The following is an 18,516-nucleotide window of genomic DNA, read 5'->3' as shown; positions in this document are numbered from 1 at the left end:
GTCCACATAGATCACTGTTGGTTCTTTTGGCAAAAGATCCAAATCAAACAAGATTTTTCTCAACCAAATTCCTTGATTTGTAGTAGATGCAACGCCACATACTCGGCTTCACCTGAAGATTGAGCTATGATATCCTGCTTCTTTGTGCTCCAAGAAAAAATGCCTGAACCAAATGAAAAAGAGTAACCAGATGTGCTTTTGTAATCATCCAAACATCCACCCCAATCACTATCTAAATAGCCAATAAGAGCACCATTCTCCATACTTTTGTACCAAATGTCATAATCAGTTATCCCTCTAATATACCTCAACACCTCTTTAGTAGCTCCAAAATACTTGGTGATGGTACATTACATAAATCGGGACGATAAACTAGCAACAAACATTACGTATGACCTGATAGCAGCCAGATACAACAAGCTTCCAATAAGGCTTTTATACAGTTTTGAATCTGCCCTATCTTCTCTATCATCCTTCATTAACTTTTCATTCACAACAAGTGAAGTTGCAACAGATTTGCACTTATCAAGCTTAAACCTTTTTAAAATACTTAAGGCATACCTTTTTGGGGACAAGAAAATTCCTTCAGAAGATTGAGAAATCTCTATTTCCAAGAAGAACTTCTTCTCTCCTAGATCAGACATTTCCAAAACTTTTAGCATCGTATTTTTAACTTCTTGAACCGCAAGAGAATCTTCACCTGTGATCATCAAATCATCAACATAAAAAGGATATAACAATCAACCTTCCTTCAGCTTGCCTTTTAGAGTATAAAGTAGGCTCATTTAGGCTTCTGTTGAAGCCTTGAGACAACAAATAAGTATCCAACCTACTATACCAAGCTCTTGGAGCTTGTTTAAGGTCATAGAGATCCCTTTTAAGCTTATACACCTTGTCTTCTTCACGTACAACTATAAAACCTTCAAGCTGTTCAACATAAATATGTTCTTCAAGAAATCCATTTAAAAATGCATATTTGACGTCTAAATGGTAGATTTTCCACTTGTATTATGCTGCAAGAGAAATTAGAAATCTTACTGTCTCATGCCTCGTAGTAGGAGCAAAAGTATCTCTAAAGTCCACTCCAGGCTGCTGGGAATAACCTTTAGTTACAAGTCTGGCTTTATGTTTTAAGATGGAGCCATTTGGATTGAACTTCATTCTATAGACCCATTTGATACCAATGGTGTTCTTTTATTTGGGCCATCAACCAGCTCCCAAGTATCATTTTTATTAATCATCGAAAGCTCCTCCTCCATTGCGGAAATCCAAGCTTCATGACTTTCTGCTTCTTCAAAAGAAGATGGTTCTATAAGAGCAAAATTGCATTACTCATAAACATCAGGCAGTGACATGGTTTTCAAAAAAGGAGAATCTGAAGTTAATTCAACATCTGAATTGTACTCTTTTCCAATAATAGGGATGGAAGAAATATCATTCGTTTGTGGATTTAGTGCTGCAACTAAAGTACTCCCATCTTAATTCTTTAAAATAATATCTCTATCTCAATCATAGTATCTAGACTCGTCCACCACAAGATCTCTACTGATAAACACCTTCTTTGTACTAACATTATACACTTTGTACTCCTTTGCAATAGTGTTATAGCCCAACAATATACAGAGTTCTGCCTTGTTGTCTAATTTTTCTCTTTCATCTGGAACATGGGCATAATACATAGAACCAAATACATTCAAGTGTCTCACAGATGGCTTTATACCCCTCCATGCTTTAAATGGCATCATGTCTTGGAGTGCTCTAGTTGGTAATATGTTCAGCAAATAGATGGTAGTATTGACTGCCTCAACCTAAAAATATTTGGGTATCTTCTTTTCTGCTAGCATACATCTCACCATCTCCATCGTTGTTCTGTTCTTCTTCTCAGAAACCCCATTCTGTTCTGGAGTGTAGTTAACAGTGAATTATTATTGAATACCCAAGTCTTTACAATACTTGTTGAACTGATGTAAATTATATTTAGTTCCATTACCAGACCTAATATACTTCAACCGGTAGCCATTCTCCCTTTCTACCATAACCTTGAATTCCTTGAAAATAGAAAATACCTGAACTTTGCTACTTAGAAAATAGGCCTATGTTATTCGAGTTAGATCATACATAAATAAAATAAAATATTTATTTCCACTCAAAGAAGCTATCCTTATTGGTCCACATATATCTTTATGAACCAAATCTAGCTTTTTTTTCGCCCTCCAAAGACTTTCTTTAGGAAAGGATAACCTATGCAATTTACTAAATTGACATGACTCACAGACATCTAGACATATGTCAATTTTGGTTACATCAAGCACCATACCCTTAGATTGTATATACACCAATGAACTAAGGTTGTAATGATCGAACCTTCTGTGCCAAAGCCAAGTATCACTCATTTCAACATTGAAAGAGAAACTTTTATCAGAATAGCATGAAATTGGAAAGGAATTGCCAATCATGCTAATTTTAGCTACTTCACATCCTTTAGGATCATAAATAACACATTTTTTATCCTTAAAATTAAGTGAATAATTATTATGAAGCAATTGAGCAACACTCAAAAAGTTTTGAGTTAAGCTTGGCACATAAAGAACATCATTTTTTATTTTCATACCTTCATCCATAGAAAATTTCACTGACTCTCTTCCTTGAGCTTGCACCAGTGCACCATCTCCAAGCTTCACTTTGATCCTATCAGACTTGTCCAAACTAACAAATATATTTTCATTATTCGTCATCTACCTTGTGCACGCACTATTGACATATCAATTATATTTATCAACATGTGATGTGTGCGAAGCCATGAATACCTATTCTTCTGATTTTTTAACTTGGTGATCTTCCGCGAAATTTACTCTTTGGGAAGACTGACCACTTTGAGTTTGCTTTTGCCTGCAATACTTCTCAATGTGTCCATATTTTTTACAATATCTACATTGAATAAGAGACCTTTTGGACTGCTGTCAAAAATTCTTCTCCAAGTGGTTGTCTTCTTACAAATACCACAAGGTGAAAAATTTTCTTTCTTCGACAATTCACCTTGGTATCCACCAGATTTTACCTCTCCAGCATGGTCTAAAGAGACTTTTCTTTCTTTCTTTTGTTTCTTGAATTTATGCCTTACTTGAAAGGCATATTCGACTGTCCCTTTACTTCTCATAGTTATCCGTTGCTCTTGGATTTGCAATATAGAAACCGACTCAGCTATTGAAAGAGTAGTCAAGTCACAAGACTCTGCAATAGCTGAGATTTTTTATTCAAACTTGTCCGAAAGGCTGACCATGATCTTCTCTACAACTTTCTGATCTGGAAAGTTTTCATCAAGTATCTTTATTTGGTTCATACTATCCATCATCTTGGAGGAGTATTCTTTCATACTATTCGAGTCCTTCATCTTCAAGAGCTTAAATTCCTTCTTCAAGGTTTAGACCTTGACAGACATCACTCTGCTTCTGCCTTCAAACTTCTTCTTTAACATATCTCAAGCCTCTTTAGATGTTTCATAAGTCATAATCCTTGTAAATATCACTTCCATAAGATTTGAATGTATACAAGTGAGAGCTCTTGGAGATCTAGTCACCAACTTATCATATTTTTAATTTCATTGAGAGTTGCGTTGTCTCTCGGTGGCTGGACAACAAGTTTTCCCCTTTCAACAACTTCCCATAAGTTGAGAGCCTTCAAATAAGCCTTTATTTTGATAGCTCAAATATGATAATTCTCGCCAGAAAAGATCGGAGGACCCGTCGTTGATTGATTTTCTGGTGCCATGTTTTTCAGCAAACAAATCCAAGAAAAGAACCAACTATAAGATGAGTCAATTAACAAAATCAGATCCAGATCCCTTAAGAAATGGGCTTCGATTCCATGCCATAAGAAAGGCAGGAAGAATTGAAACAAATAATAAGCTGAAATAGTGAATAAAATGCAGCTGTAAATTGCCACAAAAGACTGCAGGGAAGATGGAAAGCTGAAACTTATTGAGTACTCTTCTTGTTTTTCTCTAGATAGTTCACTACATAGACTTCATATATATAGAGTGTGTATGCGGATTACAAGCCAAAAAATAAGTAAAATATCTCACATAATACTAAGTACATATGTGGTCAACTAACCACCACTTATTTTTAATAAAAGACTTGTCTACTACAAAAAAATATCTACTAACTAGGAGTTTTTAGAGAAATCTTAATTTCTAACACGTACACTTACCCACTCCAGATCCTACTTTGTAGGAGTATACTGGGTATGTTGTTGTTTGTTGTCTTGTTACTTTGTGGAAATGATAGAAAAATGTTGGACTTTAGTAGAAATGAACCCGGTAGATAGTTTCTCTTTATCAGTTTATCTGGGGAGGTTTTCCTGATCTAGCTTCTTTGTTGAATCCTTGAAAGTTTTATGGAGGGCTATGCAAATAAAGCCATCTTGCTGAGCTGATGAAGGCTTTAGACTAAGTTGTTCGGACTCTTCAAAAATTTTATCGACATTCGTGTCAAATTCTTCAAAAATACACTATCTTTTTAGGATTCTATTGGGTTATAGTTCTTTTTCCCTTCCTGCATAAATAAATAAATAAATTAAAATTTACATAAATATACATCTTAAGTTATTGTTATTACATAATATTTCATATAACCCAAACTAATTACAAATATCTCAACTTTTGTACTTTCTCTCTCTAAAATCCTCATACATATCAAAATAATATTTTTAGATCACTAATGCTCCTTAATATATGCCTAAAATCAAGGTGCCTAAAATAAAGCAATCATAATTCCACTATTCAAGATTTGAATTTACAATCTTCTTCTTCAATACTGCAACAAGTCAAAAATAACATAATTTTCCAATCCCTTTGTTGGAGAACCACATCGTCACTGCCCCCATCAATCCATTTTTGTCGGTGAACCACGCTGTGGTGGTGTGGATTCTTCGATGTTATCCATTTTTGAAGGATTAGCACGACCTCGACTAACCACGCTGGTGGTGGTAGGGATTCTTCAATGTTCTTCAAGTAAGAACATTGTTATACATAGCTATGGTATGTATAGCGGTAAGGTCGCTAAATCTTCAAGTAAGAAGAAATTGAAGGATTAGCATGACCTCAGCTTTCAAAGATTTTGTGATTTGTTTTTGAATATGTATTTTTTCTCAATTTAATTGCTATCTTATACATTGTTATACATAATTATGTTATGTATAGGGTAAAGTCTGTTTTTTACGGTATCTGCTCTTATTTCTACTCTATATACATTAATACGCAATGTATATGGTTGACCTATTTTGTTATCATACATGCAAGGGTTACGTATAAGGGTTGTCAATGGCATGTAATGTATGTGACTTGAAGTATTCTGATCTTATACATGTAAGACTTATGTATAAGGAATTATCTGTGTTATGCAATTTATATGATTTGTCCCAATATTATATGTTTTATGTATAAAACTATTGTTTACTGCTGTTGTTTTTTACCTTACACATTCCATGTTAACTTTTTATGTATATGTTTATGTTTCTTCTGCAATTATATTTTACATTATACATAAGCATATTATGTATAAGGTTATGGTTAACTGAAGTTATGTTCTAAATTATACATTGAGGTTATGTATAATAAAATTAAATTTATAAACATGCACGTATTTTTACTTGTCAATATAAGTTGAAGTTTTGGTGTTAAATTTCTCTGAAGTTTAGAGAATTGTGATGTTTATATTGTTGATAAATTTAGATGAAAAATAGAGATTCAAGAATACGAAAATTAATTGCTTGAGAAAACAGAGAAATTATGATCAATGAAATTTTTGTTCTGTTTGATGTTTTTTTATTTGATTTGTTGTTGCTAATTTTAAGAATCCATTAAACCCAATTATAATAAGTGGCGTTAATTGTGCAACAAATCAAAGACGTTAGATTTATTTTTCATAAATAATGTCAAAATAGTTATTTCATATACATGATTTGTAATTTATAATAACGATCAACAATGTATAAGAACATTAAAAATTTGGGAGACAGAAAAAATAAATAACAACTATTGTAGCAATCAAATTTTTAAGAATCCTATCACTGTCTCAGCGAGTATGTTCGGAATCAAATTATCGAATCACAAAAAAATCGATTGATTCAAAAAAGATGCCTTGAGAATTCATTTGCAATCTTCGTTACGACAATGAAGAAAAGAGTTGATGCAAATTTAATCAAAAAAATTAGTTTCAAAACAAATATATAAAAAACAGGTTCAGATTTGTTTTTCAGCAAAACTATTTACGTTAATAATTTCTTATACATAACATATTTATGTATAAGCAAGTCTAATGAATAACTATATTTTACCAAGTACAAAATTATATAAATGATTTATGTATAAGAAACTTATTATACAAGTACAATTAAGTATAAGGTACATTATGTATACATAACAAAGTATAAGTACAACTAATTATAATGTTCATTTCACATACTTAACTATGTATAAGAAAATTATTATAAAAGATCAACTAAGTATAAGGTTAATACGGTTTCACATACATAACTCATTAATGTTTTCATATGTCTTATACATAAAAATTTTAAAACAATGTAACTACTCATGCACAAAGGACAAATATACGTGTATGTTTTCTTAGTCATGTATTAGAAAATCTAAACACAAAGACAAATATATGTGTAAGTTTTTTTTTAATTTAATACACGACTCACATAAATTTCAATAGGTTCCCACATTCATAAAAGCTTTAGCAAATAAATTCATTAAACATAATGCATTACACCACTGCAACCATATACGTAATGCAGAATTAACAAGAAACTTTAACACAATTATTTCAAAATATAAGATTCATCAAATAATTGAATCAATTATCTAATGAATAACACTATCGAAAACTTTTGTGTATTTGTAAGAGCGCCAGTTTCAATTCCTTCAACAAAAAGGACAACTCCAGTTTCGCGATCAAACTCTAACTCTTCTTTTGACTTATTAGAAATTGATATCCACAAAGGATAAGTGACAAATTCTGCAAAAAAAATTCTTCAACTCTATATACACCCTCACTCCATTATTGTTTCTTATAATAATTGATGAAGAATTGTCTTTCACGACATACCTGACCTCTATTTTTTTCCAACATTCATCAATATCTAGTTCTGATGCAATCGTCGAGATCAACCTAAAAAATGATTGTCATACCCGACTTTTACCTAAGGTCAAAACGAGCATGACATTATGGACTCAAAAAGAATAGATTTTGTACAGAGTCGCCACCTAATTTTTAAGGAAAATAAGGAAACCTATTTATTTATTAACATGCATGACTTGTGTTTTAATCTACGAACCAAATTAGATTCTAGGTAAGAGAAATAATTCCGAAGGGAAGGGATTAGGCATCCTTCAGAATCCACAAATGTGGTTCCCAATCAGACTTAGATTTATTAAAAGATAAAGAAAAAAATCAATGTTTGTAATTATAAATATATGCATTAAATAATATAATACTTATGTTGTTGTAAAATATATAAACAAAAGTATATTAGTGTATGTACGTAAAGAATGGACTAAATCGAATAAAGAAAACTTGTTTTAAAGAAAAGACTACGTAATATTATTAGTTTAAAAACTGTAAATTATTTGATTAAATATCTAAATCAATTTAATATAAATATTGATGGCCTAAATTTGCCTAAACGTGTGATGGATACTGTGTAAGTAAAAATATTCCCGCCCAATGCCCCAAAAAATAAAATTTTTACTATAATCACTATTTGTACAAGTATAAGAATATAAAATATAAACATAAAAATTAAAATCTCTTTGCATGTCATTCCCGATAAATATTCCCAATAACCTGTATAAATACTTGTAGTAAAATGTTAGTGACAAATAAACGACTACCAAAATAAATTGAGAACGTATGTGTGCATATATGTATAAAAATATAATTTTTCGTTAGAAGGTAGGCTTAGATTGAATTTTAAATATGACATGGCTACGAAATGATTTGCTGATTTATTAGTTGTCCTAAATCATCTTGTCAAGATACGAATCATAAAACTTTTTGCGTTGTTATTAAAATTTTGTCATTGCCCAATTTTTTTTTTTTTTTTTTTTGCATATTTATATACATAATATCCATTTTTTATTTATGCAGACCTCGAAAATTAATGGAAAATTTCTTCACCAACCAAATATTAATAATATTTTCAAACCCAACATTCAATAAAACCAACAAAATAGTACAAAAGTAAATGGCATAAAATCAACAACAACCTGTAGCCAACGATAACACAATAAATCCACTATAAGTCCTTTAGAAAGTACATGAAACCAATTGATAACAATATAATATTATTAACAAAAATAAGACAGCAAATGGACAAACTAATTTTCAATGAAAATAAAATTTGAGCTCATAACAAAACAATCAACAACAAAAGCAAACAGTGGCGAAATTTAAAGCAAATAACCAAGCTCAAAAACGTTCACTAAAAAATTAAAAGAAATAAATAAATCAAAAGATAAAATAAATGATAACAAAATAGAGTAAACAAATAATAATAAATGAGTATACCCATATGCGGATTCAAAAATAAAGCTCTTCACGGGAACACAGTCAAATAGTAGTTCGTAGTTGAAAACATCATCACCGGAGCACTGGAGTTTGCTGGAAAATATACAACTCTGGCTAAATAATATTCGAAATTATATTTTAACAAATACATTAAGATGGAGGAGTGATGAGTAGCGGCGTTGCTTCAACGGAGTTTCACCGGAGCAACGCCGGAGCAGAAGATCTGGCCAGATCTGAGCATCAACAGTGAGAAAACCATTTTCCCATAAGCAAAAAAATAAACCCAAAGGGAGATGAGAGGGGACTGCCGTAATGATGGTGGTGACGCTGGTTGATGCGTCGGAGCTTGGCCTGGCCGATCATCAATTCCGGCGAGCCAGTGAAGAAAGTGAACCGGAAAGAGGGGAGAGGGAGGCGGTGGTGGCTGCAGGTGGGTGGTGGTCATCGGGCGCCGGCCATGGCTATTGGCGGCAGTGAATTTGGGAGAGAGAGAAAGAGGGAAGCCATTAGTTTTGAGAGAGGGAGAGAGAAAAAGCCTGATATTCGTGCGTGTATCTGCATGGATTGTGTGTATTGTGTGTATGGAGTATTTAAAAAAAGAAAAATAACATTTATATCTATTTTTTTTAATAAGTCTCTTAAATTAGGGATAGTAGATGAAATAAAGTTAAAAAATTAAAATAATGATAAGACTTTGACTTGATTAATTTATTATTTTGTGTATTAAAATAATAAAATCAACTCATATTTGTAAGTCTATTAAAAAATATACAAAAATATGAATATCGATATATAATTACAGAAAAATATAAATAATAAATAAGAAATATAATTGTCTTGACAAAATATATTATGCTATAAATGATTATATTATACTACACTATAAAGAATTGCAGTGCTATGTTGTATACGTATACAGAGGACTGTGCAAAAAATATTAAAATAATAATAAATTGACAAAAATCCTAAATTTATGAAATTAAAGATAATTATCAATAAATCATGTAAAATTAAAATATAACAATAAATGAGTAAAAATTGTAAAATAATAATGATTATCAATAATTTCTTAACAATTTCAAAAAATAGGTGAAAAAATTACATCTTGTGTCATTTAACGATCAGGGAGCCTAAAAGTGTTAATTTTAAGCATGGAGAGTCAAAATTGGGTGTCAACAGTTTGGTCCTTTTCATTTGAAGATAATGTAGAAGTCTTCAAACGAAAACGTTGACGTGTAACCAATTTTGATCGACAAAATATTATTTTTAACAAAAATTTGAGTGAACTCCAATTTAGAGTTGCTATCTCAAAACGTCCAAGTTTAGGGTGGACGAATGTAATGTATACTCAAATTTTATGTCTGCAAAATTTTATAAAACTGAAAAACAATAGACAAACGAGTAACTAAGATTGATTTTTTTTTGTTTTTCAAGGAATTCAAAAAACTAACATGCAGTGCATATAAAGATAAATAAATAAAGACATTGCAAGATTTTATCAAAGACAAACAAAACATTCAATTGAAGACATACACACCGTATTAAAGGACAAATTAACCTAAAATATTCAATTTTAGGGTGGATGTACCCAATTTATCCACAAATTATATGCTTGCAAATGCATCAATCTAAGAAGTACTGCTTAATAAAACACAAACGAAAAATTAAGCTTAATTTAATTTTTTGATTTTTTTTTGAGAAATTAAGGATAGCATGCAGAACTTAACTAATTAAGAAAAATGGTACAAACAAAGATAGCATCCAATGTCTAAATAGTAAAATAAGTGCATTGCGATATGTGCAGGTAAAGAGAAAACATGCAGTACTTAAATAACGAAATAAATGCATTGTAATGTGCAAGTAAATGTAAAGATGATATGCGGTGCATAAATTATAAAACAAATGTATTCCGTTATGTGCAAGGAAAAGCCAAGATGGCATGTGATGCATTGCGATATTTGCGAGGCTTGAAGTGCCTAAATGATAAATAAATGCATTGTGATATATACGTGCAGAGCTTAAATGATAAAATAAATGCATTGTGATATGTGCCAGCAAAGCCAAAGATGGCATGCAGTGCTTAAACAGTAACATAGATGCATTGTGATATTTGTGAGGCATGCAATGCTTAAACGATAAAATAAATGCATTGCGATGTTTGTGAGGCGTACAATATTTAAAGGACAAAATAAATAAATTGCGATATCTACGTGCAGTGATTAAATGCATAGCAATATGCGTCAATAAAGACAAAAATAACATGCGATGCTTAAATGATAAAATAAATGATTGCGATATGTGTCAGGAAAGGCCAAAATGACATGCAGTGCTTAAATGATAAAACAAATGCGTTGCAATATTTGCTAGGCGTGCAATGCCTAAATGATAAAATAAATGCATTGCAATACATGCATGCAGTGCTTAAATGCATAGCAATATGCGCCGATAAAGACAAAGATGACATGTGGCGCTTAAATGATAAAATAAATGTGTTGCGACGCGTGCAGATAAAGGCGAAGATAGCATGCGGTGCAGATAAAGCTAAAGATAACATGGTGCTTTAATGATAAAATAAATAAATGCATTGCGGTGCATGCAAGTAGAGGCAATAATAAAATACAGTGCTTAAATGATAAAATAAATGCATTGGGAAGCATGCAAGTAAAGAAAAAAATAAAATGCAGTGCTTAAACGATAAAATAAATGTATTGCGATGCGTGCAAATAAAGGCAAAGATAAAAATGCAGTACTTAAATGATAAAATAAATGTATTGTGATATGTGGTAGCAAAGGTAAAAATGACATGCAGTGTTAAATAATAAAATAAATACATTGTGAGATATGCAAATAAATACATGCAGTGCTTAAATAACGAAAGAGAAACACGAGAAATAATTAAAAGAAAATAATACATTATCAATTATTAATTATGTAGAATTCATATATAATTATACAAGGTATTAACTACAAGAAATAAAAGAAAAGATAGAAAGAATGGTGATGACTTAAATCAAAATCAAAATAAAAACTATAGTAAATGTAGAAGGTGCCATATATATGTTGAAATTCTAGTTTCAAATAAATACAAATCCTAGAATCCCACCTTAGTTTTTGTTTTTGTCAAAAAATACTTCTTGGTCTTAATAAATCGTACAAATTCTAGGCTTCTACCATATATTTAGGACCCGTTTGGTCATAGATTTTGCAAGTAGTTTTTAAAAAAAATATGATATTTAGTGTTTGGCCATCCAATTTGGCATTACTTGACAAATATATTTGACAAATAATCTAAATTCTCAAATACAACAAAATACTAGTATTTGAACAAAATTTTAATTTTTAAATTTTATAAAGATAGAATATGTTTTCAAATATTATGACCAAACGCATGGTGAATTTTACCCAGTTCTTCACCCAAAAATGATATGTCAAAATATTTGGGAATGCATGGCTAGACGTTAGCTTAGTTTGCCTAAAAAATGAAAATTTTTTATTTTTAAAAATAGGGAATAGAGTATTTATTCAAATTATTACTATTTAAATAATAATTTTATCATACCCCAACATAGTTAGGAATCTTCTTTTGATTATTTTCCTACAATGAAGGATTTTAAATCCTCTTAGGTGACTCCCTTTTTTTTGGAGTTTAAGTTTAGTGTACCGTCAATATATTTTCTTTTTACACCACTTTTACTTGTTGTAGCAGGTCATCCATTTTTCATTTTTACATGAGAAATGGATGACGTGCTACAGCAGGTAAAAGTTACCTAATGGTGTAAAAAAAATACCGCCGGCGCACCAAATTTAAATTCTTTCTTTTTTATCTAAAATTTTCTAAGACTTTCCATCCTTTTAATTGTAGGTCTCTTCTTTTAATTTTCCTTCTATATTTTTTTATTTTTTGTAAATATATATTATTAGTATTTTTTTTATCTCTATAATTTGAGAAAAATAGTAAAAAGATAATTTTATAAAATTTTTTAATGAAGGACAAAAAGTTCAAAGTATTTTTCTAAGAATATTTACACTTTAGATGAAGATAGATGCAAATTATTTGCCAATAGTTTTAGGCTTGAGATTTGTTAGTAGCTTTTGAGTTAGAAAATTGTGAATTCTGTATAAAATTATACGTACTTGTCAATTTTTCAAAATTTCTTTTCTATTATATATGAAAGCGAGCTCAGGGCGATCAGTGGCAATTTTGAAAATCAGACTGAAAGATAGGGTAAAATAGTAATTTAGCTTAAATAGTTCAACGTTCAACAAAAATCTAGAAGAATCTCCTTTTCTTTTTCATCTCCAAGGGAAGAGAGAGGTGGCAAGAGAAATAGATACAACAAATTCTATTCATCATTGATTATGCTACTGCTTTATCCTCTGGTGCAATGACAGATGTCTTTTCTCTGACAATTGCAATAGGTACTACTAAATTTCAAGCTTCCGTTTTGAAATTTAGCTTTAGTGCTGAAAATTCTCAGTTTTTAGTCTTTTGCTGCCTCCTCCCCTTCCCAAAGAAAATATTTAAATATCTTTTGTGTTATCGAAAAAAATTCTTAACTTAAGATATCCTGGGTAACAATGGATAGATTTCACTATATGTATCTTTTCTTAACTAATATTATAATCAAAACTTAGGCAATGACTATAGTTGAAATTCATCCATTTTTTGATAAAACAACGTTTGGACTAAGGGTTGTAACAGATTTCTTAGTTGATTGACTATTAGTATAGTAGTATCAAAAATGATGTTAATTCTAGAAATCGATCAACACTGTATTCTAGAGAATACAGTGAAGAGTGAATTCATCCTTTGTCAATTTAGCTAAGTGGTGGATAGATGGATAAGAACGACTTTTTTAACGAGTGTTACAAGATTATTCTTTTTCAAAATACCCATATATATATATATATATATAGTGTATCGGACTACTCCTTTTTTTTTTACCTACATATGGTATATGAACTTTTTTAATAAGATTTGTCATATGATACCTTTTCAAATACTCATATTCAAAGTGTTTCAATTACATCTAGAAATGGTACTACAGTGTTTATGCCAATATTTTTTTATTCAAATTTGGGACATCTTTCGCCAAAGATAGGTATAGCTATTTTTTGTGTTAAGCCCGATTCTAATACTTTTCTCTATTGTTTTGACTGCTTTCTTGTGTGAGACTCCAAACATTCTTTTAACACACATTTGATACTCTAAGTAGGGTATAAAGTAGCAGCTTCAAATACTGGTGGAGCCCAGATTTTCATTAAGAGGGTTCAAAAGTGCACACACGAATTCAAAGGGGGTTCAACATCTACTATATAAACATGAAAAAATAAATTTAATCATGTATAAATAGTATAATTTTTTATTGAAGGGGGTTCGAATAAATCCTCTGAGTATATGCTAGCTCTTCCAGTGGCTTAAAATTCATTAATAGCTATAGTTTTTTTTGCAATACTCAGAGGAGGCAAGGAACTACATATTAGATGAACTCAATGACACTACCAGAAAACACCAAGTATATGTGTTGCCAATTTCAATTCTTTCATTCTCAGTTTTTATCCCGTCTTTAGGGTTGTGAAATGTGACCCACAATTCATATGGATTCAGATTTTTTTGACCCTATAAGAGATTTAGTCGTGCCAACACTCAAGCTGAAAAGGTTACCACTATTTAATTCCTGTCATTGACCACTAGCCCACACCCTTAGGTGCCACAAATATTTTGTTATTATCTCTTTTTTATTTAACTGCTCCTTGAGTCATTTCTATTGATGACCCTTTTGTTATAGTAGGAGCAACCTCATCCACTTTAACTACTCCCTTGAGGCTACTTCATAAAATTTACTCTTGATTTTTTATCTATTAACAAAAGAATTTTGATGAACCTGTAAACTTTTAATATTTTATATTCGTACAGAAATAAAAACTTTTCTCACTATTTCATTCGAGTACTGATAATATATAACAACATTTACTATTAATCTAAGTCTCCAATGAACTTAGACTGACATTTCAATTTACACCAACATTCTCTCGATCTCTCTTCGTTGCAGACCATTTTTATTGTTCTCAAATAATTTTGCCATTAGTGCTTTAAATTTCACAAACCCAGATATAATTCTATGTTGTTCATGTCGCTTTGGTGTTCTTTTTTTTTCATATCTATGCCATGTGTTTTTTCTCCTTATGTTTATTTGTGCTAAAAATTTTATGTTTATTCTCATAGTGTCCGATACTTTTGACACTGCAAGAGATTTAGTCATGCCGACACTCAAGCTAAAAAGGTTACCACTGCTTAATCATTATTCAAAACTTTATCTACTCTTGTGACAACGATTATTTTTTTTTTTATATCTCATTACTTACTTAATAGTAGCTATTACATTGCAATTTTTGGAGTAAAAAAATCAACTAAAAGATTAAAATGAAGCTTTTAAAAACTAACTGTTATGTAGTTTAGAACTTTAAGATTAATAAAAAGAACATTGAGTCTAAATAAGTGATTGGATTACTAATTAAGAGAAGGAAGGGAAGGGAGTGGAGAGGTAAGGCAGAAAAAAGGAAAAGGAAAAGGTACCTTAGCTTTGAAAACTCAAAGGAAAAGCAAGGAAAGCACAATCTAATTAATGGCAAGGATCGGATTTAGAAAATGTTGAAGGCAAAGAGGATCTTGGTAGCTTGCTCCCGTTCATTTTTAGAAATGTCGAAGCCAAATGCAACTCTCAGGTCATATGTGATTGCACAAAAAAAGTATATATATTTTTTAACAAGAACGGTGTCCGAACCAACTTGCCTGCACCTCGACTTATTCAATGGGATACTGTTATCTTCCACCATCAACAACATGATGTTAAATCCATGTCATTGATCACTAGTCCACACCCTTGAGTGCCATAAATATTCTATTATTATCTCTTACTTGTTTAACTGCTCCTTAAGTCATTTATGTTGATGACCCTTGAGTTATAGTAGAAGCAACCCCAACCACTTTAACTCCCTCAAGACTAATTCATAAAATTTACTCCTAATATTTTATCTACTAACAAAAGAATTTTAATGAACCTGTAAACTTCTCATATTCTATATTCATATAGAAATAAAAACTTTTTTTACTATTTTGTTGGAGTAATGATAATGTATAGCAGTATTTACTATTAGACTACATCTCCAATGAACTTAGAACGACATTTCCATTTTACAGCAATATTCTCTCGATCTCTCTTCGTTGCAGGCCACTTTCATTGTTCTCATGATTTTGCTATCAGTGCTCCAAATTTCACCAATTCAGATATAATTCTATGTTCTTCATATCGCTTTGATTTTTTTTTTTTCTTTTTGTATCTATGCCATTTTTTTTTTTCTGCTCATTTTTACTTGTGCTAAAATTTTTATTTTTTTTCTCATCTCCTTTGCTGCTATCCACACTCTATTTTGAATTTTCTTTTATTTAAGTGTCATCTTTTACCACTAAATATTTCTTGATTGTGTCACAAGATACTCCTATATTTTAAATTATGTTTGTGCATATATTAGTTGATGATGAATCATATTGAAATATATAGGATTAAACAAACTACAAAATAAATTTAATGTGAACTTTTAGTATTAGCAGTATATCTCCCCCGCCTCCCCCCCTTAAAAAAATATTTGAGTATCTATTGGATTATTAGAAAAAATTCTAAATTTAGGATATCCTGGATAACAATGGATAGATTTCACTATTTGTATCTTTCCTTAATTAATTTCTTTTAAAATCAAACTTGTGCAATAAATATAGTTGAATTTTTTTCATTTTTTGACAAAATTTAATTCAACGTTTGGATTAAGGTCTGTAACAGATTTCTTAGTTGATTGACTATAGGTGTAGTAATATCAAGAGTGGTGTTAATTCTAAAAATCGATCAACATTGTATTCTAGTGGAAAACTGCATCAACATATGTTTCTAACAATAGCTGTTAAACTAAAAAATAACTTTTAGTGTCAAAATAGGACTATGTTTATCAGAAAAATAGTGGATTCATCCTTTGACAATTTAGGTAAGCAATGGAAAGATGAATATGAATGACTTTTTTTAACTAGATTTGTAAGATTATTTTTAACAAGAATAATTGTACAGGGTATATATAGTGCACCGGGTTTCCCCCTTTTTTCTACCTACATATGATTTATGAACTTTTCTAATAAGATTTGCCTTGTGATACTTTGTTAAAGATAGGTATAAGCTGTTTTTTATGTTAAGTCTAATTTTGATACTTATTCTCTATTATTTTGACTGCTTTCTTGTGTGAGACTCCAAACATTCTTTTAACACACATTTGGTATTCTTATTTGGGTATGAAAAAGCATCTTGAAGTATTGGCATAGCCAAGATTTTCATTAAGGGAGTTTAAAACTACACACACGAAGCCCAAGGGGGTTCAATATCTACTATATAAATATAAGAAAATAATTTTAATCATGTATAAATAATATAATTTTTCGCCGCAAGGGATTTGGATAAACCCCCTAAGTATATGCTAGCTTCGTTCGTGGCTTGAAATTCATTAATAGCAATATTTTTTTTGCAAGAACTCAGAGGCAGGAAACTACATATTAGATGAACAATAACACTACAAAAAAAAAGTAGATATGTTGCCAATTTCAATTCTTTTATTCTTTGTTTTCATTCTATTCTTTTTCTGATCTATAAAATATGTGCATATCTTCGAGGTTGTGAAATGTGATGCATAATTCATATGGAGTCAAATTCTTTTGACACTGCAAGAGATTTAGTCGTGCCAATACTCTAGCTGAAAAGGTTACCACTGTTCAATCCATATCATTAACTACTAGCCCACATCCTTGGGTGCGATAATTATTCTGTTATTATCTCTTGCTTGTTTAACTGCTCCTTGAGTTATTTATTTTTATGACCCTTGAGTTATAGTAGGGGCAACGTTATCCACTTTAACTGCTCCTTTGAGGTGACTTCATAAAATTTACTCTTGAATTTTTATCTACTAGCAAAAGAATTTTGGTGAATTTGTAAACTTCTTATATTTTATGTTTGTACAGGAACAAAAAATTCTCACTATTTTACTGAAGTAATTATAACCTGCAGCAGTATTTACTAATAATCTAAGTCTCCAATGAACTTAGACTGACATTCCAATTTACAACAACATTCGCTTGATCTCTTTTCGTTGCAGATCACTTCCATTATTCTCAAATGGTTTTTTCATTAGTGCTTTAGAATTCACAAACCCAGGTATAACTCTATGTTCTTCATGTTACTTCGGTGCTCTTTTTATTTTCATATTTATGCCATGTGTTTTTTCTCCTTATTTTTATTTGTGCTAAAAATTCTATGTTTATTTTCATAGTGTCAGATTCATTTGACACCTCAAGAGATTAAGTCGTGTCGACACTCAAGCTAAAAAGGTTATCACTGCTTGACCACTATAAGGTGAATAATTTTATTTTTTCAAGTCAAAACTTTACCCACTCTTGTGACAACTATTATTGTATTTTTATATCTCATTACTTACTTAATAATAGCTATTACATTGCAATTTGTGGAGTCAAAAAATCAACCAAAATATCAAAAGAAAGCTTTTAAAAACTAAATCTTATGTATTTTAAAACTTTAAGATAAATAAAAAAAAACCTTGAGACTTTTAAAAATAAGTGACTGATTGACTAATTGAGAGAAGGAAGGGAAGGGGGTGGAGAGGTAAGGCAGAAAAAAAAAGGAAAAGGTACCTGACTTTGAAAACTCAAAGAGAAAGTAAGGGAACCACAATCCAACCAATGGCAAGGGTTAGATATAGAGAATGCTGAAAGCACAGAGGAGCTTGGTAGCTTGCTCCTATCCATTTTTTAAGATGTCGAAGCCAAAGAAAACTCTCTGGCCATCTGTGGTTGCACAAAAAATGTATATACATTTTTTAACAATAACAAGGATAG

The sequence above is a fragment of the Capsicum annuum genome, chromosome 7 (genome assembly GCF_002878395.1).
Source record: "Capsicum annuum cultivar UCD-10X-F1 chromosome 7, UCD10Xv1.1, whole genome shotgun sequence".
NCBI classification, from domain to species: domain Eukaryota; kingdom Viridiplantae; phylum Streptophyta; class Magnoliopsida; order Solanales; family Solanaceae; genus Capsicum; species Capsicum annuum.
Note: the sequence above shows the minus strand (reverse complement) of the source record.